General features: G+C 39.2%; 1 long non-coding RNA gene across 1 annotated transcript in view; it reads left to right on the top strand.

Moving 5' to 3' along the window:
• Positions 1-23115, top strand: part of LOC149787010 (uncharacterized) — a 42111-nt gene extending 18996 nt beyond the window's left edge. Inside the window, exon 2 of the long non-coding RNA XR_016425068.1 lies at positions 20882-23115. This is a non-coding gene — a long non-coding RNA (uncharacterized LOC149787010). The remainder of the gene's footprint in view (positions 1-20881) is intronic.
• The last annotated feature ends 237 nt before the right edge of the window (positions 23116-23352 follow it).

Genomic DNA, 23352 nt, shown 5'->3' with positions numbered 1-23352 from the left:
CCGTTGAAGTAATTGAAACCCTTCGGGGTTAAGCGACATTATCATTATTCGCTGTTTCTAGTGTTTAATTTCAACACCGAATATTAACAACCTGCTTGTTTTCAGGAGAATGTTTTGAGCCCATTGAAGTGGTTTCAGCGACGTGGTTTCCAGCTTCCAGTTGAAAATCCTCGATTTTTGACATCGCGGAGTCATACAACTGGACCATTGTGGAGAATTCAACATCGGATATAAACGAATTATCTGTCGCCAACGGATAATTTCGAGTACGCGTCGGATACTATTTGATGTTTTACTGTATACTCGTTGAGTTTTTTCTGAGAACACGATATCTTTCTAGTGATTGCGTTGGCGACTCCAGCAATTGTTGTCGCCTCGGAGATAGCGATTGGAACAGCGATCGGGGCCTTCATGGTCACCGTGGATAAAATAACACCGGTACCGGCTACTATACCTGACACCGAGTACACGACCGCGTCGATGGCGGTTATTTTTCGACTTTATTTTTTTATTTTTACACGGTATTGTTCGGAAAGCGTTTTCAAATTCGCGGAGAATTCTTTTACGGTGTTGAATCGATATTGATGTGACGTCGGTGATACCTCTGATTCAATTACCTTGGTGGTCATTTTTATTTTAAAAGAGCTAGTGTTTTTAATTACTTAGATCCGCTACAAATTCCACATACCATGTAATGTTTGCCCTGGTTAAATTTCTATCAACGGCTCTAATTGTAAACGGTTCAGTTGCGTCCTTGTCTATAATTGTTGATATTGTATTGTTAAACCCGAATGAACTCGACGATAATATATTAAACTGCATCATTGAAACCAGTGTCAATCGATAAATACCCTTAACAGTTGCGGTAATATTTACTATATTCTGTGTAGGAGTCCAAGTGAATGATCCATGCCGAATCGTGTATACTGTGTTGATGGTGTTCTCATGAGGGATTTTTATTTTTGTCATTTCCGGTAGTCTGTCTTTGATATCTGTAACATCAGCTCTGATTGTTCCTATTTCCTGTGTATGCGCGTCTATATTCCCCTTAATCGCTGCAACATTAGTTTTGATTGTTTCTATTTCCTGTGTATTCTCGGTCATACTTTTTTTGTTCGCTGCAACATCAAGTTTGATTGTTCCTATTTCATATGTATGCACGTCTATACCTTTTTTGTTCGCTGCAACATCAGTTTTGATTATTCCTATTCCCCGCCAATACGCGTCTACATTTTTTTTGTTCGCTTCAATATCAGTTTTGATTGTTCCTATTTCCTGTGTATGCGCGTCTACACTCCTTTTGTTTGCTGCAATATCAGTTTTGATTATTTCTATGTCCTGTGTATGCGCGTCTACATTATTTATGATCGTTGCAACATCAGTTTTGATTGTTTCTATTCTTCGTCCATGCGCGTCTACATTATTTATGATCGTTGCAACATTAGCGCCGATTATTTCTATTTCCCGTTCATGCACGTCTACACTCCTTTTGTTCGTTGCAACATCAGTTTTGATTGTTTCTATTTCCTGTCCATACGCAGTGATATCATTTATAGTTATTGTAATTTCATCCGGTTTGACATTTTTTCTACCAAAGAATTTATCAACGGCGTCATCAACCCTGTTAATATTTTTTCGTATCGAGGTAAATTGGCCCGACAGCGTTGTAAACTCCAAAATACTATTTTTTATCCCTACAAGATTCGGTTCGGTCACCGTCGGGGTCCCAAAAAAACTAGCAGTAGTGAGTTGTATACCGGTGACAGACTTTTGTATCCCCTCGAACAGATTTGCTTGCGCGTTAAATTTATCATAGAAATTTTTTAACGAATTCGACATGGATATATAATTGTCGCCCAGTGTATTTATTTTTCCATTTATCGTCAAGATGGATTCACCTGATTTAAGTCGTCCGTCGCCGGTATATAGCGCGATAGTGTTCTCGGTGTCATTACGCTGTCGTGTTAAAACGTCATCCAGCGACACATTACTGGATTTCAATTTACCCTGGCGGTCTTGAAATACAACCATTTCACCTGGGTCAACACTGGTTAGATTTAACGTATCAGCGATTTCATCCTCGTTTAGTTTTTTTATGTCATCGGTGGCGAGCGTTTCCGTGGATTCTTTCAGCGCCGAAACCGGTCGTCCCCAGATATCAATCATTATTATTGTAAAAAAAACACAGTGTTTTTAATTAACCCGCCGGGCCTCTACGACCCCACTAGTGTATTCGTTTACAACCACATGAGGTGGTTTCCGCGATGATGAAATCGCCGCGAGTACGTTCAATACCTCACGGCCGCATATCGGTGGGCCACTTAATTGCTGTGTTGGCAGCGTGGAATAAAAAACCGGGGCTGAACACGCCCGGATATACCGCATGAACTCGTTCGGCGGGGCTAGCCCGTATGAATCAAAATAGACGATCGCACGCGGATCAATTGCGTATGCAACCCAATGAGTTCCCGCTCCGGAGGATTTATCGAGGTTAATTATACCGGTTTCAATATTCCTTGGTTTTGTCGGTAATTGATCCCTCATAAAAACACCTCTGAAGTTTTTTATCGCTAACGCGTTTGCGGCATCTATTAAATCAAAATTAGACATAGGAGTCATTGACTCTTGCGTTAATAAACGGTTCCCGGCAGTCTTAGACCCTTCCCCGAGTACCATGAATACGGGGTTCCCGGTAGTCTTAGACCCTTTCCGGCTACGGGTCGTCCTCGTTTCTTTTTTTTATAGCCTTTCCCGGTTGCCTTCTTCAATGCCATTCCCGCCGCGGTACCAACGGCTCCTAACGCAGCCGCCTTCGCCACTGCTGGGGCCGCCGCGGCAATCAACGCTGGAATCGCAGCTAACAGCGGAAATATCCCACCGGTCTTTTCCATGTTTTTAATCGCTGCGGAGGAAAAATCTATTTGAACACCCTTTTTATTCCTCATCGCATCATTGAAATGTTTTATTTGACGCGCCGTCAACGATATCTTATGATTACCACCTGCGATCTGTGACGGCTTTAACGTTATTGTGGTTCCACATTGTTTAGCCGACTTTGATCGTAATTTCTTGTCAACTCTACACCTACAACACTATACGACATTTTTATTGTAAACGCGTTTATGTTTTCAATTACATGTTTTCCACTGGTGCATCAACGATTCTCATTCGTCCACCAACACCTTCCAACAGCATTGATTTATCGCTGAGAATGACAGCAACCGCTCTATAATCAACACCACCCGGGGCTATACGAGCTCGGAAGTGTATATCAACGACGGACTGTCTCGTTAAATCAAGATGTTCCAGCGAAAAGTAATAAATCGGATACAGGTTTTTAAAATCAAGTTGTGATATTTGCAAACCGGTGTCGACGTTTTGATCACGACCCATATATGACAGCAATCGATGGTACACACGTGCGACATGGTTGTTGTCGTAATTAAGCTGTATATCCTCGGATGGTTCCTGTTGTCCGTTTATTCTCAGCGAAACCTCCGTGACTCCTAATCGATCAAATATCATATGGCTGCGTTCTTGATTACCCAATCGATCCCTATTCTGTAGCGCTATAAATATATGACGCGGGGCTGAAACGCCTTGTTTTGATGCCAGGTGCCATGTAAATGTATCAGCGACATTATCCTCTTTAGCATCAGTTGTTACCGCTAGCCAACTCAACAACGATTTCCCTCCCTGTTCCATAAATGATAACAATCGTGCTTCCGTGGTAACTGATGGAGTCAACACTGGCATCCACAATGCTATTTTAGTTAAAACGACTTTACCGTTATTGACGCCAGCAGCACGCCATATTGCATTGTTATCATCGCCCCTTCGCGTTAGAGCGATTGTATGCTTAGCCCCATAGATAACTTTTCTGACATTTCTACAAAATCCGAATATGTGATGGAGTGGAATCGCGCATGAAAACTGTCGGCGTTGTCCTTGTAATGTTGCTACTCGTGTTGCAAACCCTAGATTAAAATTATCGTTAGTACTTTTTATAACAGTGAAATCAGCGCCTGGTTTTGCTTTGCGGTCTGGATTGGCTGCTTCAGCCTGTGGGTCAACTGCGGTATTTTCTTTCATCAGCACGTTAATGTACTGAATATGATCAGCGTTATTAGTGGTATCCTTTGCGAACATCATAGATGGGCCCGCCGATCTTGTATAATCATCTGAGTATCTTGCTAGCCCAATTATCGTCGTTGCATCATCAACCTCGCGTTCTATTGATTCAATTTCTCGCCCGTCAATAAGATATCTGGCACTCTCAAATAACGCCATGATACCGTTGTTGACGAAGCCAACTCGAACACGACCGTCATTTGCGTATGGTGCATTATCGGCAGCATTTGTTACAAGTTCTCCCTCAATTTCGATAAACGCTTCACACGGCAAAAAGTATTTACTGGTATCTTGGACTTGAAGTTCAATTCGCGATCGTAGGTCGGCTTGTGGTGGTTGATAGGAATAAAATTGATAATCACGGACAGAATCATCCCTGCGCACTGGGGCGTCCATATCAAACGCGGGATCAGCGGTTCGCGCAAACATTTTATTATCACATGTGAGTGTTTTCAATTGAAATTCATCAACGTCGTTTTCGTCGTAAATTCTTTAAATTTTGTTTAAGGCCACTTCCCGCTATCGCGTTCATGAGCGCGTTGGTTGTTGCATCGGTGGATGGCTTTGCCGCCAACGACTCTAGCTTTTCTTCCACGGCGTTATTTATTACTTTACTGACATTTGCAGGCATCACTGTCGTTGATGGCATCACCGGTGGTTTCTGTTTTCTTTTTCTCACCAACGATGCTAGTTTATCTCGTGCGGCAGAAAACGCCCTTCCGGCAACATCTCCAATAGCACTAATACCCCTATCACGAATAATATCAATGGCCTTCATAGATAATTGTTTGGCTAACGGCGCCACTTTTGGAGCCATTCTTGTAAATAACCCCGCAATGGTGCTACCGAGACCGTCTCCGTACCACGCGCGGTATACAGGCAATCGTGAGTTTACCACGTAGACGCTGACTGGTTTATCATGGTTGTAGTGTATAATCATCTTTATTATAAAAACACCAGTGTTTTCCAATTACTGATTGGTCAATCGCTGTAATGACCGTGGTCATCAAAACCGTCCACGAGTTCGTCTATGAGCGTTCGATATACATTAGTGTCCATGATACCACCGGCAAATAACCGCGTGCAAATATCAGCGGCCTCATTGATTATTTCCGGAGAGTTATTTCCAGCTCGTTTTCCTCCGATTAGTACTTCCAGCCGTGATATATCACTGAGAACATTACCAGGACAAGTAACGTCTTTACCAACTGAGTATCCTTTTCCTTTTTTTGGTTTCCTACTTTTGACATTCTCGAGGAATGCTTTGTAATCGGTATCACCACGTGGTATTATATCCTTATATCTACTTGCTAAATACACTATTCTTGTCCATTTTTCACCGAATTTACATTTTTCTCGTAGCCGCTATTGATATGCTCATCTCGTGTGCCCTTAGCAAAATTTGTAACAGTAAAATTAACTAATTCTTCATCGTCAAGATTTCTGATTGTGTCTATTGTGCTCTTTTTAAGTACATTACGGGGTATATTCCCCTCTTTCTGTATTTCTTCCGGTATTTCTTCCGGTATTTCTTCTTCTGGTTCTCTTGCGGTGGCGCCTAGTTCTTCTTCATCGGCCATTGTAACATAAGGTTATTGTGGGTCCGTTATAGCGAGTGGTGGCGGCCTCTCCCTCCGTTGGTGTGTTGTAGCAACCGCTATTTTCGCAGGAAGTGTTTCCAGAGACTCTTTTGTTTGCTCGGTCTGAGCCGCTATCTTTTCAAGCGCACCGAGGACGGGAACAGTTGCACTCGTTATCGGAGCAAAGAGTTGTTCACTTCCAACAGCAAAATCAGTTTGTAGTTGTTGCCGCGTTTGAAGTTGTTTTCGGACCCTGTCTCGTAACGGTATGAACTTTTTAAGCGCTGCTAGCCGCTCTCTGGCTAGCCGAGTAGTAAGTGATTCGCCTACCATTATTGCAAATTGCTCCGTAATTTCTAATTTCCCTGTGGCAGCGTCAGACGCACGTTACCACGACCTATCGGGGGGAAAAAAAAATGTATACAACGTAAAAATTCACTTCCGTACGCTACATGCCAGGCTCCACGGAGTTTTCGTCTATAATCCTTCTAATGTTTTTGATCTTACTAGAAATCTCCCGCCGTCGTTCAAAAGCCTGTCCGAGTTTTTGTCGTATTTTTTCAACGGTAGTAAACAATCCAATAAATGCATTTACGTCATTGCCATACAGGTTTTCATTGATCGTATATTGTAATCGCTTTATAAAAGAATACTCACGTGGCAAGGTATATCGACCTTTCTTTGATTGCTCGTTAATAATTTCATAATCGGACAATATTTTTTGGTTATCAAGCTTATCAGATATTACAATTCCTTGATTTTTTAATTTTGAAATTTCAGTTAAAATGTTATTGATGTCTTCGATATTCATATTCTTATAAACATCTTTATTTCTAATATAAAAAAAAATGTTTTACAAAATGAACTCTAGGCGCATAAAGGTGCTGTTAACATCTTTACTGCCTAGAGAAATATGTGCGTGATTATGGACTCGTATAACATGAAGTTGCCACCGCATCTTCGTGTTAACAGAGAGTATTATGATTGGACGGCACATACATAAAATACCCGTTTGGCAACCCCGCTGGCGCCCTATGACGTCAGAGAGGCCCATCGGTTACTTAATTAAGGACATCCATCATACAACACATCTTGGAACCCCTTGGGTGCCTTCGCGTCCATCTGAGCCCAAGTGAACCCGGAAACATACATCTCCGGGAGGAGGCCGAGGGTGACAAACGTCATCGTAGACCGCCCAGAAGATATGCTTGGGGGGACATCACTACATGTACTTAATTAAGGATGGATATATTTACAATGAAATGATTGATGGATGATGGGACGGCACAAGACAGCACAAACATAAAACGGCGGGGCGGAACTCTACGGCCGATTCGACCAATCAAAAGCAACCCAATTAAATTAACCCGGTTGCATGATTGTGAACAAAAGACAACCACACGCCCGGGTCAAGTGCGTGGGTTAGTTTTGATTGATCGAATCGGCTTTCGAAAGCCGCAGGCTTATAACGAGTCGTCTTATATATAAGGTGACTAATACAACCGCGTCAGTCACAAGGTGTGTGTTAATTTGAATCGTTAAATCCTTGAATACTTATTAATAGTGTTTCACAGCATTTAAATGAAACCAAATATTTGAATAAAACATTAAAAAAAGAATACAGCTGTTAGATAACAGCGTGTATTTCATTAGTTTTCATCGTAAAATGATTAATTAATCGTAACATTAATTGGACTTCAAGGGACGTAACTCTTGTCATGCGACGCTATCACAAAACGAGTTATCTCCCTTTGATGTTATATATGAAAATCGAATTCTGTGACCCGTCTTTTTTGAGATCGCTGTTTGATATACTCGTTCTGCTACTTTTCGTACTGAGGCTCTACAAATATCGAAATATTTTCCTGCCTCATTCATCGACTGAAATATTTTTTCCTCGTGCGTTGATGTATCAAACGATTTGACCCCCCTTGCTTGCTTTGAAAACTTACCAGTTTGGCCTTTTTTATTATTTTCACTCTGAGAGATGGCTTGCAGATTACACAGTCTGTTATTTTGAGGACATCCATCAATGTGATCAATAACAAGACCGTCGTTGATCAATCCGTTAAACGCTTCATAGATTATTCTATGAACGTAATAGCTTTTTTTCCCGGCACCAAACATCAAATACCCCTGATTATTTACGGTACCAACCGGCTTCTTCAGTCTGCGGTTTCGAACAACGCCGTCGCGAGATGCCTCGTAATTAACGAGCACAGGATGCGGCTGAAATTATTGGTTCATTTGTATAATAATACTACTTGTCTAATTCATTATTTGGTTTAATTATAAACCTTGCAATGTAGTCTTGAGGAGTTTTGATGATTTTGTCCTTGACGGAGTCAGCGGTGGGGTCAATGACGGCGTTTTTTATTCGCTTGTCATAATAGCGTTTTAGTTCCCTGTATCGTTTGCCGCCACAATTGATACATAATTGTGATTTTCCTCTTACACCGACGTGGCAAACCAAGCACGGGAGGGGGCCAAGAGAACCATTACGAACGGTTTGTAAATGATACCCGCAGAATTCACCTCTACATGATTTATTGCACGGGGTTGTCGACCCAGTCATCAACCATTTGCAGTGATTCATTATACTATATTCTTTCATTTAAATACTTGTTTTAATTATATGGAGGAGTTCGAGAGATTAGCAGCAATTAAGCCCTGGAAAAATATTAGGTTTAATCTCGATAGAGTCCTCAAGGGCGCACCAAAAGCGTTAATAAACGATAGAACCCTGTTGAATAAAATACGCGATTGTATCAATGAATTCAAGCGTGATGGTGCATCTCATAGTTGGTCAACATTTCGAATTGATGGCGTTGTTGATGCTACCATGAACGACAAACGCGCGGCAACGATAATATCACACCTTGACGGTAAAAAGTATTTTTTCAGAGTAAAATTCATTGTCCGGGTGGAATCAGGTAATTGGATCATACGTGATAAATTTGAACCGGTTCTCAGCGACAAGAAATCAGTCATTGTTAGCCGCGACTCCAAGCCAGGGCTGTTAACCGGAATTGACAGACCATACTATGAACGAGCGTATCCTGAAACAGCAGTTGTCTATGGAATATACCCGTTAAATAAGAAACCTGATATCGGAAAACTAGCGCCGATGAAAGAGTCAACGGGGATAAATTGTGTAGCAGAACGAGTAATAGAGCATTTTACAAATGCGTGTCGAGGAAATAAACTGACCGATTTACGACGTAGCAAAATAAACCAATTGGAGGAGACAGTGCGCGAGCGAGGAGCAACCATCAGCGACATAGCGAGATTAGAAACGTCGTTGAGATTTCCAATAACCGTTACAACGATAACCGGTGAAGTAATATACGAATCAAAGTAAAAATCAAAGGGAGCCCCAATCAAAATTATTGATCATAACGAACACGCGTGGACGCCCGCGGTCACAATATTTCCACGGGATAGAACAGTAAAGTATATCCCGGGGGAATTCCTGGGAGAGGATGGTTTTCTCGCGGAGAGGAAACTATTTGATGCTATTGCCTGCTTGTGTAAAAACGACCCTGTATCAGTGTGGTTACTTCGCAGCGCTGAAAACGATGTGGATACCTTTGATCAGTTTGTAAGACCAAACGGTGAATTATATCGCACTGAAGCGTTTCACAACAAGATGAAAAAAACCGCCATGGAATTTGAAGAGCATGATGAACAACTGCTAACAAATTGTTTTACGATTCCATCGGTTGCGGCTCATGTTGCAGCAAGGAAAAATGCGTGGAGACCAACGCGCAAGGAATTTCTACCGGTTGTTTGGAATACTATCACGGTGGACTATGGAACACTGAATACAACCGCGACGCTATGATTTCGGTTGATATGGTTGCCTGTTATCCAGCGAGTTTTCTCGGGTATGGATCCGCCGCTGAGTACTTTAAACGATTTGGACACCCCAGACATGAAATGACTCGTGTTGCTATTAATGGACCACTGCCTGATTTTGATTTAACCGGATTCGCTCGCATAGTATCATTTGAATTCGCAGCAGGACTTCATCGCTGTTGTTATATTTGGATCGGTAGACACATGGCTGAAAAGAGATGGCTTCCAATAGCGCTGCTACGGTTTATGATTGATTGTAGCATGCTTGTATCGTTGATTGTCAGTGACGCAATTATATCATACCGGGCGCAGACTGAAGTCTGGTTACCAGAACCAGAGCGTCTAGATAGCATAATTGACGAATCCAGAAAACACATTGATGCCGACGAGGAATATATCATCGAATGGTCCAAAAGGATATTCAACCAACGAAACCGCGAGGCAAAAGATCTCGGTAGAAGAATAATTGGTAAGTTCACACAAGGTGGAAAAAACTGCGACTACAAACGATATTGCTCACGGCTGATTATAGATGACGCAGAATATGATTTCGTAATCAAGGACGCAGTGGCAAAAAATAGATACGTGAACTGCAAAACAGCTCTGCTGTCCAATGGAACAAAGTTGGGTACAGTTGTTACTTACGCCGATGGAGACAGCCCCGCGTATCCGCATTTGAGGGCGTCTATGTTGGGTTACGCCGCTATCAATTTATTCTCGATGATAAATAGATTTCCAGACACCGCGGTTAGAGTTGCGATTGATTCATTTTACATAGACGTAAAGTATAAGGGAAACATAGCCGAGTTTACTAGTCCGGACGAGAGTTGGGGTATATGGAGAATTAAAAATGAAATACGACGCGATTATTCCCCGTCAGCAGATGTCACCGTTGAAATAATTACTTACGCGGTGATAATCTATCAGAATGGTCTAATGCACCACCGTGTTCTGATCCAATTTGTAGATATAAAACAGTTTATTTAAGCGGCTGTGGCGGGTCAGGAAAGACGACTCGGGCAATTGAATTATTTCGAACGCGGGCAAGTATAATCGTGCTTACACCGACCCATAGACTAGAGTGAGAGATAAAACAACGAAATGTTGACGCCGTTACTTATCACAGCTTTTTTCGATACAGCGGCGGTGAGTGGACTCCTGATCGAATGGGTGAAAAATTTATTCCTGAGGTTATCATCTGGCATGAGATATGTACTGTTTCGTTAGATGTTTTACAAATGTTTCTTGAGTGGTTGCTGCGCGCGAATACAGCGGTGATAATGTGCGGAGATCATGGCCAACCACCACCATTTGTCGGCGAGGGTCCACATGATTGGTTAAAGGGTTTTGTGGACTATTATGAAGAAACCGATACTGATTACCTAGCACTTGATGAACAACTGCGCGAGGTTAAAAAATTAATCAGATTACAGCCGGATAGAGTTCAATGTGAAATAATCCGCGAGGTGATTCCGGAAACGCCGTTAAATGAATTCTGGGAAACATGGAGACCAAACGATTTGATTGTAGCGAGTAGAAAGATAGTCAGAGACACACTTCAGCGGAAGTTGTTTGCGTTGCATAAGGAAAAGTTTCCAACGCGCCCAGTGCCGTTATGTTATAGACACGCGGACACACGGCGGCAGAACATTGAAGTTGAAATCCCGGGCCCGACAGCGTCAGGGACAAAAAACAAATTCTTGTGCTGAATGATATTGTGCTCGTTGATATCAACGTCGTCGAGGACGCGCTACGTGCTGATAAATCCCCGTGGACGCTAGGATACGCAACGACAATACATTCCTCGCAGGGATTAACCATCACGGACACAATTGTTTGGATGGTTGATAATCGCATCGAATGGTCAAATCTAGTCTATCTTGCAGTGTCCCGAGTACGGAGGATAAATCAGCTTCGAAGAATTGTTATTGACGAAGCCAGTGACAACGATGACATCATCGATGCAAGCGTCATTGATAGAAAACTCTAGGGTTACCGCCAACAGGATAAAAAAAAACAGCGGCGTTTTGATATTGATGCCGAATTAATAATTGCGTTACGACAACAACAGAATAATCACTGCGCGAGTTGCAATTGTGTAATGCGCTGGCGTTATTCGGATAAAGACGCTCGCCAATTTACCGTGGACAGGATCGATAACAGTCTCGGTCATGTCAAAAACAATGTGAGGTTGACCTGTCTTGAGTGCAATAGACGCAACGGCGCTAGTTAAGACCACGCGGGGGCAATTGAGTATCGTCAGGTATCACTTGTAGTTGCTCGCGTGTAAACCCCCGCTGTGGGGCAGTTGAATCCAGTATATAGATCGGTGGTCTACCAGTTGATCGTGTTATCGTTGATATGTTATGTGTGGTAACACTCCAGATAGGATCAGTAGCTCTTTTTTTACCGCCTTCAAGCTCTCCTGGTTCATACAGATATCTAACAGTGACATCGCCGAAAATCGGCTTGGAAACGCTATCTATTTTTGATCTTCCGGGTATATACCTTTTTTTAATCGCGTCGCTGGGCTCCATGTTGATTGCTCGGGTAATCTCGTTATTTAACGCTGCAATTACGCCTGGCAACCTTTTGACCCATTCACGAGATCGTTTTTCTTGGATGAATTCCTTCGCGTATTGATACCCAAATAACCGTTCAGCAAGAGTCCGATTGAATCGTTCAACAATTGCCTGATCACGATGTAGCGCAGTATGACCTCGTCGTATCGCGACGCTATGATGTTTCAGCGTTGATAAAACAGCGCCGCGAAATTCACTACCAGGATCAACTTGTAATAGATTTGGCCAGCGCAGAGGACCCCTTCGGTAAATCCGCTCAAACGCATCGGCTACTTCAGTTGCCGACTTTGTTTTTAACGGCTCCGCTTGTTTGTATCGACTCGCAACATCAACTACGGTTAGCGCGTATTTGTAACCGTTGTCATGCGGCAGAAATAGTATATCAGCCTGATGAACTTCATTAGGTACGGTAACATCAAAGCGCGAAAAGTTGATTTGTTTAGGCGGTGGTAGATAAATTTGCCATATAGCCTGTTTGGATAACCAATTAGCCGCAACGGCCTTTGTTACCTTTGCAGGGCTTGCGAGTTTACCAATTGCGGCCTTCCCCTTCCAGTATCCTCTCGGAGAATAATAGATGGATTCCATGTTGTTATTATAAACGCTAGCGTTTTCAATTACCAGCGCGAGAAGCTCCGCTTCCAATCATTAATTTACCTTTCATAGCCGATTTTACCAACCATGAAGCCAATTTTTCTTTGAATGATTTATCAGGAATAGCATTTAACGCGTGAATTAATTTTACATCCGCGATATGACGCTGTTGCAGATCGCTACTTTTGTAGTAGGCAACATCATGAGCATGACACGCCTTATCGATAGCGTTTATTGGATACTCACCGGGTTTGGGCTGATTTTGATCATCGAGTCTGATATCTAATCGTGTTCCGGGGCCACAGTAGCTATATCCTGGGAGGTGCTTTTCTCCTGGATACTTTGCCCACGGTGTTCCGGGGAGTTTTGATAACTTGGCTGCAATATCACCTCCTCGCTTTTTTTTAAAACATCCCCGGGTCTAATAGAAATAAATCTAAATTTCTTTGTACCGCAACGTACACACTTACCAGTAAGTGCCGATCTGTTATTTCTTGTTGTAACGGTTGTCATATCATTTGTGCCAGTACGCACTCTACACTTCACACAATATAAATCCATAATTTATGTATAGAGATATGAATATAATTGATTTTTCGGCGACTAAAACAAGAGAACCAGTTAAGCATGTTGCAGCGTTACCAAACTCGATCCGGATGATTATCATCGGACCATCTGGATCCGGCAAGACGCAAGTATTACTTAATTTAATAATGAGATGGATGAAGTGGGATAAGTTGTATTTAATCGCCCCTAGCGTAGATGATCAACGATGCTACGAGGTGTTGAAAGATTTTAACGAGAATGCATCAGCGATCGCTGAAAAAAATGTTATTGAGTTTATTACAGATATCAATGATGCACCAGGTATTGATGATATTGATGGCGACGTTAACAATCTAGTCGTGTACGATGATGTTATGTTAGACAATCAAAAAAACCTAGCTAGGATATTTTCAAGAGGCAGGCATAAAAACACCGACGTGATATATGTCACTCAACGATACACTCAGATTCCAAAAGTAATCAGAGACAACTGTAATATTCTTGCTGTATTCAACGGCGTTGATACACACACGCTACGAAATATTTGGCAGACATGGTGCGGCGGTGACATGGACTTTAATGGTTTTCGAAACTTTTTTAGTCATGCTCAGTCGACCCCACATGGATTTGTAACGATAAATTTACATGATCCTCGGACACGATATCGTATTGGACTTGACCAAATATTCGGTTAAATTGTAACTAATTTTCATTGTAAATAACTTCTTAGCAGCGGGGGGGGGGGGGCAATGACATCGACGCGGTCGTCGCGCTTTTTTACCGGACGCTGACGACGCTGGGATCGGCGCGCAGAAAGTATTAATTAAACCAAATGACGATTGGACGGCCCCCCGACGACGACGTCGTTTTTTTTTTACCGGGCGCTGACGACACCGGATCCGCTGAGTGCAGAAAGTATTAATTAAGCCAAATGACGATTGGACAAAATGTCCGATTCGCCCCCCCCCTGCTGCTATCTTACTTATGTTAGATGAGAATGCTATATTAATAAAAGATTGTTCCCCCTACAACCTGTATGTAGAGTGAGAATAACCTTAATTAGTCATTTCAAATATTTTATGGAAAATGCATGCCCTGTATACGTAGACGCATTTGTTTGCTTTAACCGTCTGCACCCTTTTATTTTATTTTTATGTGCTTGTGAAACAACATCGTCTGAAACAACACAGACGTGGGGACAATACAATTAATAAATGTTTAGAACAGACAAATAATCCTGATTGCTGAATGGATATAATTTAGTCATGAAAAAACGTGATAGTTATGAATTGAAATGTTGATAACACCTATATACAAGATAACTTTTAAAAACTTTTAAAATGTAATGCAACCAAGTTCGAACAGCAAAATTATGGATACATTAAACAGATGAAAGATGAAAAGAAATAGCAATCTTACAGAGAACAAATGTTGGCATGAGGCACCAAACAGCAGTAAGTGCACAATTACGTTTAAAATAGTTAACTATTAATATACCATTTTGAAAATAAACCTCTGTGCGCAAAATGTGACTTCATTAATGAATAAGTATTAAATAACATTTGATGCAGGATATGAACAGCGTGGGTCATTTCAAGTTCTTATATTTGCGTCATCAGCACCCATGAGATTACATAATACAATTTTATTATGACCGAATTCGAGAATCAATCGAATCATTTCATTGAACATTAATTAGACGACATGGGCAGGCTATAGAAGCACGTAAACAAATACACCTTAGGCTTTTAATCTGAGATTACCAAGTTCTTGATACATTCACTGAACCATTATCAGAAAATTCTTTCATTTGATGCAGTGTAGTTTTGTGTCATTTTTTAAGCTGCGAACACATATGAATTATAAAATCGTGTTATGATTTCGAGCAATCAATAAGATTTAAATATTAATACTCTGAGAAAGAAAATAGTTGCTTCCATTGGATGGATTAAATAATCATTGTTGTGTAGGTTTTAGGGATTGTGTTCGAGGGACAATTTAATCATAGTTTTGTGTATGCTATGCTTAGAGTGTTTTGTATGCTATGCTTAATGCTGACTTGATAATATAATCGAAGTTTTGTTGGTAATATGAGTTGTGTTAGAGGGATTACATACTCATATGTACAAGACACAACCGTTCGCTAGAATATCTAAATGTTTTTGTTATATAATTAGTTTTGGCGGGTTACAGAATATCAAATTAGAATTTATTGCACTGATGTTACTACTGGTGGAGCTCTGTCATTCCATATTGTCTTATATCCTATGTAACGTGAAATAATATAACTGATTAAAACTGTGTTGTGTGGCAGTTGATAACATCGGGATATCTACTAGCATTGTTTTATATTACTTTGCTTTGACTCAGCAGATGTTTGAACCCACTACATTCTGCATCTGTGGCGGACGCTATAACCACTTATTCCACGGCAACTGTCTATTTCAATTGTTAAAATGCATCTTTGTATAAATTATTACAGTTGTAGCGAAACATATTCAAAGGAAAATTTGTCTTTTAGGGCTAGATTCATTATTTTTCAAAGTCATGCTAAATCTATATCACATTGTAAACTAAGACCCTCCCCACATTTCGATTCAGACAAATACAGAAACGGTCAAGAATAAAGAACATTACGCTATATATTAAATGAAAGCAAATAAACACATACTTAATTAACGAGCAGATGTTTAGACAGTGAAAGTCAACCTAATGTGTCGTGGGTGACTTTAAAAACAGATTTGACATTAAATTCATAAAGGTCATATTTTAAAGAAATTACGACTACTAAAGATACCAACAAAACGTCCTCAATAAAAACTATTAATGTTTGGCAAGTTTTATTTTACGCACAATACTGTATGCATACTATTACCCATGAGTCTCAGCGTATTGAATCCAGCCAGGTACACTCTGTTTAATTAATGAACATAAGTTTAGTTTGTGAAAGCCAGCCTGTTATGCTGTGGGTGACATGGAAAGTTTATGAAAATCTAAAGTTTAGATGTTTTCTTTAGGTTGAAGAAACAACGGGACCTGAGGATGAGGGCCATATTCCTATTAAATTAAAGCTCAGATTTATCGAACCTACTAATATTACTACTGCTACTACTACTACTACTACTATTAATAATAATAATATTAATGACACCATTGCTTATGAGACCAATACAGCGTACACTAAAACTTGTCATAATATTCAGCCAAGGCACCTCAGCAAGAGATGTCTTAAGAAGCAGGTGTCATTTAAAAAGAGACACTACATTCATAAAGGTCATTATGTAAAGAAATTACGAATACTAAAGTCTCCAACCACATATTCTCAATATCAAGTAGCAATGGTAGACAACTTTTGCTATACGCACACTATTGTAATTAGAATAATACCCATGTGCTCCTGCATATTAAATCCAGGTATATTCTACGCGAAATAATCGATGCAGAACTGAGCATTCGATGTTTGGGATACTGAGCTGTACGGGATAGGAGCTTAAAAGTATTCATTGTCTTGAGTGATTAGGTTTTAATTTTTCAATCTCGATTTAAAGCTCGTACCATCATTCCATATTGCTAAATATCTCCCTTTCTGTCACTGAAGAGAGTGTGAATGCATTCGTCCTCTCCCAGTTATTCAACAAATCCTGGGATTTTCTCTCACATATACTTTGACTTAGACACTATTTTTAAGCTGTCGTTTGAAATGTACTTGCATATGTAAAAGGTAAACGCTTTAAACGAAAATAAAATAGTAAGCCTAAACTTAAAGGTAATACAATTGCATCATACTGAAAACACATAACTTGTATTTTAGAAAAACACCAAGCTTACATCGAAAAAATAGAAGACTTAGAGTTTGATTAAATAGAGCTCAGAATCAAACTTCCTATATCATGTGCATGTTCTGTTTCCGTTTTATGCAGTTAAGAAGATTTTTTTCCGTTATAAGATATTGCGAGAAAGAGGATGCTTTTCAGGCATGCAGCGTGATGTCCCACCAAGTCACATTATCCTTATACCAGGCCGACCAGTTATAACACTAACCTCTTAATGCTGAGCGCCAAGCGAGGCACCTGTTAGTATCATTTTTTTAAGTCTTTTGCATGACTCGGCCGGGGATCGAACCCACGATCTCTTGCATCCGAGGCCACCGGAGCGGTCCTGAATATGTGTGAATACGTGCTAGTCATGAGTGTGCCTATATAGTGAATACTGCGTAGAATACTAACAAGAATATGAACATGCACGAAAAATTAGTAAAATAAAATAAATGATAAACATACATTTTTGTCGCACCTTTACTGTCGCCGAAAGGTAAAACGATGTACGCTCATGCATAAAATCAACCTTTGGGCTAGCTGTCGCGGAATGGTTCATATATCGCCCAAAGGTTTAGTATATATCTCCCTCAGGTATAATTTATATGTGTCACCTAACAGTATTATAAACAGCTTAATTTCGCTATAACGATTACCAGCGACACAGAAATAAAGTGATCGCACGAGTTGGACGGTCTAAATATCGGGTTCTCGGCATCCATAAAGTATTGGCTTATGTGATCACATAACGTAATCAGGCGACTGTATTATTATACTTATTAAACGAGACTGGAATAACCGACCGTTGTCCGGAATAGCATAGTGGTTTTAATCTGTACTGTATAAAGTTTTAATCTAAGACAGACGTGGTGAGATATAGATCGATATAGTATATATTTGATAGGAGAGATTGTTGTTTTATTTACATGTTTACTGTATATAACATTCATCATTGCCTTTGCTAGTCTGTTTTCTACGACGACGAAGAATACAAAGCCAGAATTACAGTAGTGTTAGAATCCTTTTTAAACAGAGAACATTACAACCTACTGTAAGAGTTTTGCGGTAGGGGTTACGAAGGAAATTAAATCAACGAAAACATATTGTCAAGTCAAACAAAACAAAAGGCGGGGAAGACAAAGATAATGCAATACAATAATAAATATTTAAATCAAAAAGAAGAGGATAAAACAAAAGCGAGGAAAGTACGAAGCTTTATAAGATCACAAATTAACTGGGACAAAATAAGGGCAGAAAATCCTCCAGTTTATATATTGAAGCATGAGGGATGCAAATGATTGAAGTAAGAAAAAAGGGAATAGCAGGCATATAAAAAAAACTAAAAAAGATAACGTTACGACAACTAAACCAACACACATAATGGAAGAAATATACAGCTTTTAAAATGAACTAAACATTACACAAAAACATCACAGTGGGTGATGGTATAATACGCTGAAAATATAAAATTTTCGCAAATCCCCCAGGACTCTTGGTCTCTATGTGGAAAATTTATAATATCATATGAAATAATTGCAACATTCACACAACTACATCAAGGCAAATCAATTAGTTATGGTGGCTAAGCGACATTTTTGTATATTAAAATATATCTTAATTCCAATATTAAAGATACTATATGTTAATATTCTATTGAATAATGAAATGACGTCCACGATGAAAGAAGGGATGGAAACAAGACTTAAGTATAAGGGGAAATTATATGTAAAAGACTTAATGAGTTGGATATCGATATCGCTTTTAAATACAGACTATAAAATACGTAGTAAGATCCTTTCTAACAGAACTAAATCATGTATCGAAGACATAATTAACATTATATTCATAACACAATTCTAACCTTAAAAAGCGATTGATTTGTTTGGAAACTAAGGAGAGGAGGGGGCCTTGATCTTATAGATCAAGAAAAGTCTTTTGACAGAATAGAGTATAGTTACATATATACAGTTTCTTACATACTGACAGTGAAATTTAATATAGACCTTTCACAAGAGGGAATGGTTCTTTAACGATGATATTATATGTAATAGCAATAGAAGCCCTAACAATACATAACAATAGAATTATAAAGGAACTAACAACGTACATTTAGAAAAGGAATTTATGGACTTTGGGAAAGTAATAGGATCTAAAATCAATCATGCAACAAACGGAAATTCTTTTAATAAATAACTGGCAGGGAAACCACCCTGTATTAAAACCAGAACTTATAATGACACGTGTAAAAGTTTTAGGAGTGACATGTTTGTGTTTTGTGTGTGTGTGTGTGTGTGTGTGTGTGTGTTATAGTATAACAATTCAAGACGAATGAGAAAAACTACGAACTAACTTACAAATGTAGGCACATGCTAATTTTAATATAATGATCGGATGCAGGTCGCTCAGACACAAAAATATTAAAATATGGTATATGTTTAACTAGGTAGATTGAAAGGACAGTATGATAGGTACCTTGACAAAAAATAACTTTCATGTAAGGAGGGAAATGACATTACTTCCGCAGCGAATATGTATTGAATAATGATGGAGGGATGACTAAATATCATACATCTTATGCATTATGAATTTAAAAATATTTGAAATAGCATTAAAACAAAACATGATAATAGGAATCTGTGTGAAAAATATATATTTCTCTGTGTATACGTTTAAAGGAATGATTGGGATACACAGAAGAAATAATATAACCAAATTAATAGAGCTACCAATAAAATGAGATATATCAAATATATATTTCTAAAATATATAGTGAGATCAAGAAAATATGGACTGAGGAAAACTATTTCAATATATGCAAACGTTTAATCCAAGAATTTAGCCGGCAAACAGATTATATAAATCCTAATGAAAACCTGAGAAAATATTAAGATAACATCCATGCAAATCATGATATATATATATATATAAATATATATATATATATATATATATATATATATATATATATATATATATATATATATATATATATATATATATATATATATATATATATATATATATATATATATATATGTGTGTGTGTGTGTGTGTGTGTGTGTGTGTGTTTACGTGCGTGTGTGTACGTGCATCATGTTTGGATAACTGGAGATGTAGAATTCGGAAAATATCTTAAAAAATTAGCAGCATGCTTCGTTATGTAAAGCAAATAAAGAGAAAAAGATATTACTGCAAAAAATTACAACTCCGTATGGTATATTTCACATAGAATGCCTATTATACACAACGTATAAAAATACCAAAGAGCTATACACTGAAATAAATTTGCATTACTTGTATCATAATTACATGTGGAAGAGCATCTTTTCCCACGTCAAAGAAAATAAAAAAAAAACACGACTTGGTAGAAACCATGGTAAATCTTATACATAAAAAAAAACATATTTGTCTTTATGCTCCGGCTGCCAAACAAGAGGTCACGAGTTTGAAACTCTTGGGGCATTCGCATTATAGCTTTTTAGATTACGTTTTTGATATTTATCTTCAAACTTCTTTTTATCTCTCTCCCCCAGTTTATTTATTAATTTTAGTTTTTAAATTCTCGTCCTAGGACTGGCAATCTGTATGCCTAGTCATATATAAACACCCACATTTATCTTTATGTGAGTCGAGGATGCAGAACAAGAGGTTGCAGGTTCACAATTTGCGGCTGCATCACAATTCTCTTAAAACTTTATTTTGTACATGTAAGTTCAAACATTCTTTTAAAGTTGCTGATCCCAATTATTTTACATGTTGTCTCTTTATATTCCAGTCTTAGGACGGGCAATTGACCTCGTAAATTAATACCGAGTGGTCATCTTCGCCGAAACACAGAATAGGGGGATGAGGAATGATGCTTGTTGGTTCGTGCATTTCCAGAAATGGCAGTCAGACATATCTCCTCCAGTAGAAGAGGCCCTAAGATAGGATCTGCACGGCTTCTCCGCTAGGAAGGGGATGAAAGAAACACTCTGAGAAAAGATTTATCACATATTAAATGAAAGTCATGGGCCTAGGTCCCCATGTCGTCTAAGATGCTCGTTTATACGATCACGGAATATTCTCACCTTGCTCGCTTTTCGTGACTCGAATTTCGAATCTTGGGCTCGATGAAAGTGTATATCTGAGGTAGGTTGCCTGCAATTTCCAGTTTTTTCGGTGCTCTTCCTATGGGTTACCCGGGTTCTTCAATCACGATATAAACTAGCCGCCATGTTTAGTCTATTATGTGCTGAAAATGGCATTAAGCCCACAAAAACAACAAAAATAACAGCACCAACAGCAACACCAACAACAACGTCAAGAATAGGAAAATTCCAGATCCTAGCATAAATTAACACGAACGCTGCATACAGGAAACAAAGGAAAACATAAACCTGACATTTTCAGTAGGAATGTTATGCCTATGCTACTGGCTAGCTCGGGTATTCGAATTTGTATACGTATCCCCAGTTTGGCTTGCTAACATATCTTTAAGGGATGCCAGACCATTTTCCCACACTACTGCTTGATATGGCCATGATTGCACCCGCTTAATATGCAAGAACAACGCACTGAATGGGATTCTGCCTTCTCATTGGCCAATGAAAATAAGTTATAAATAAACGCAGGACGTCATTTTCTTTTAACAAATCTGAGGACAGTATTCCATTTAGGGGATTTCACGTAGTGACATATTGCAATAAAGAGTCGTAATGGAGTCGTGGAGATGTATATGAAGACAGATGTAAACGATTGTTTTTGTTCCTATTATTGTCATTGTTTTGATCTCAATTTGCATGTATTTAATGTTGTGTTTAGATTTATTTGAGAGTAATCAATTATTTGAATTACTTAATGTTATATGACTGTATGGACTAAAGAAACATGGTGAGATTATTTTGAATCCTTTCAAACCGCTCCAGTGGCCTAGTGATAGAGCGTTCGCCTAAGATGCGGGAGTTTGCAGGTTCGAACCCCGGCTGAAGTGCTTTAAAAGTGGTATTAACAGCTGCCTTGCTAGGCGTTCAGCTTTAAGAGTTTAGTGTTAGGACTTGAATGTAATAATGTGCCAATATCCTTTAATGTGCTGAATTGCTAAGAATCTTGAATGTGATGAAGTGCCTGCAGTTTATATATGTTACAGTGACATTATCTAGAATTTCTTTGCATGAGTTCGTGTGTGTGAACGTGTGGTTTAGATTTTGAACGTAGCTTTAACGATTGTTCAGTCATATCGCTACGATGTCTGCAGTGTGGCAGCTTACAGTGATGTCTAGCACTGTGGAATCATAGCGCAGACATTTAACATGATGTCCCACCGGGTCACATTATTCTGACACCAGGCCGACCAGTGCTAACACTAACCTCGTAATGCTGAGCGTATAGCGTGGCAGCCGTTTGGATTATTTGTATGTCTTTGATATGACTCAGCCAGGGTTTGACGCTCTAACCACTAGGCCACTGGATCGGTCTCAGAGTAGGATGTACAAAGCTGAGAGTCTTATCAGGTCGTTCTTTGTGTATCATGATAGATTCTGTGGTACATCATAATGTCAGGTTTGCTTCATTACAACAAGAACTTACTTTTAAAAATGTGTTCTCACTAACTTTTTACATTTTTTAATTGGATGTTTTGAAGATTCGACAGCCACTCGGGGCCCAGAAAAGAAGAAAAGAAGAAGTGGGCCTAGTATAATGTAACATTAATTACAAAAATAACAATGGTAAAGGCAACGATAAAGATTTATTTGTTTCTTCTTCATGATGATTTTCAAGGTGCTGTTGTTGATGATGGTGAGGCTGATTGAAGCTTTTCTTAGAAAAGTAATGATGCTGCATTTTGCCACAAAAATACACGTTAGGTCCGTTCTACTACATTTTGTTTTGGTATTTGTCTACGTGATCCTGTTGATTTTGTTTTGGTAAATGTACACGTTTATTTATGCAGGCACGTCGACATTGCCTACATATATTTGTGATGTGCAAATAAAGCGTATCAACAGTGTTTGTGGAAGAATGTAAAAATTAGACTTTATGCATTTTACGTTCATTTCTTATTCAACATCTGATTCGTAATTTCAAATTCGTGGTTTATATACTCGAGCAAGTCATCCAGGGTCTGATGTCCTGGTGTGTCATCGGAAATTGCACTTACCTCACATTTCCTCAGCAAGATTTAAACAAATAAAGCACATCAAGTACCGTTTAAAACCATCACAACTTGTGCTGAAAGCTTGTACAATGGCCCTGATAATAGCGTTT

The sequence above is a fragment of the Sinohyriopsis cumingii genome, chromosome 12 (genome assembly GCF_028554795.1).
Source record: "Sinohyriopsis cumingii isolate HCF-2022 chromosome 12, ASM2855479v2, whole genome shotgun sequence".
NCBI lineage: Eukaryota > Metazoa > Mollusca > Bivalvia > Unionida > Unionidae > Sinohyriopsis > Sinohyriopsis cumingii.
Note: the sequence above shows the minus strand (reverse complement) of the source record. Positions and strands in the feature narration are given on the sequence as shown.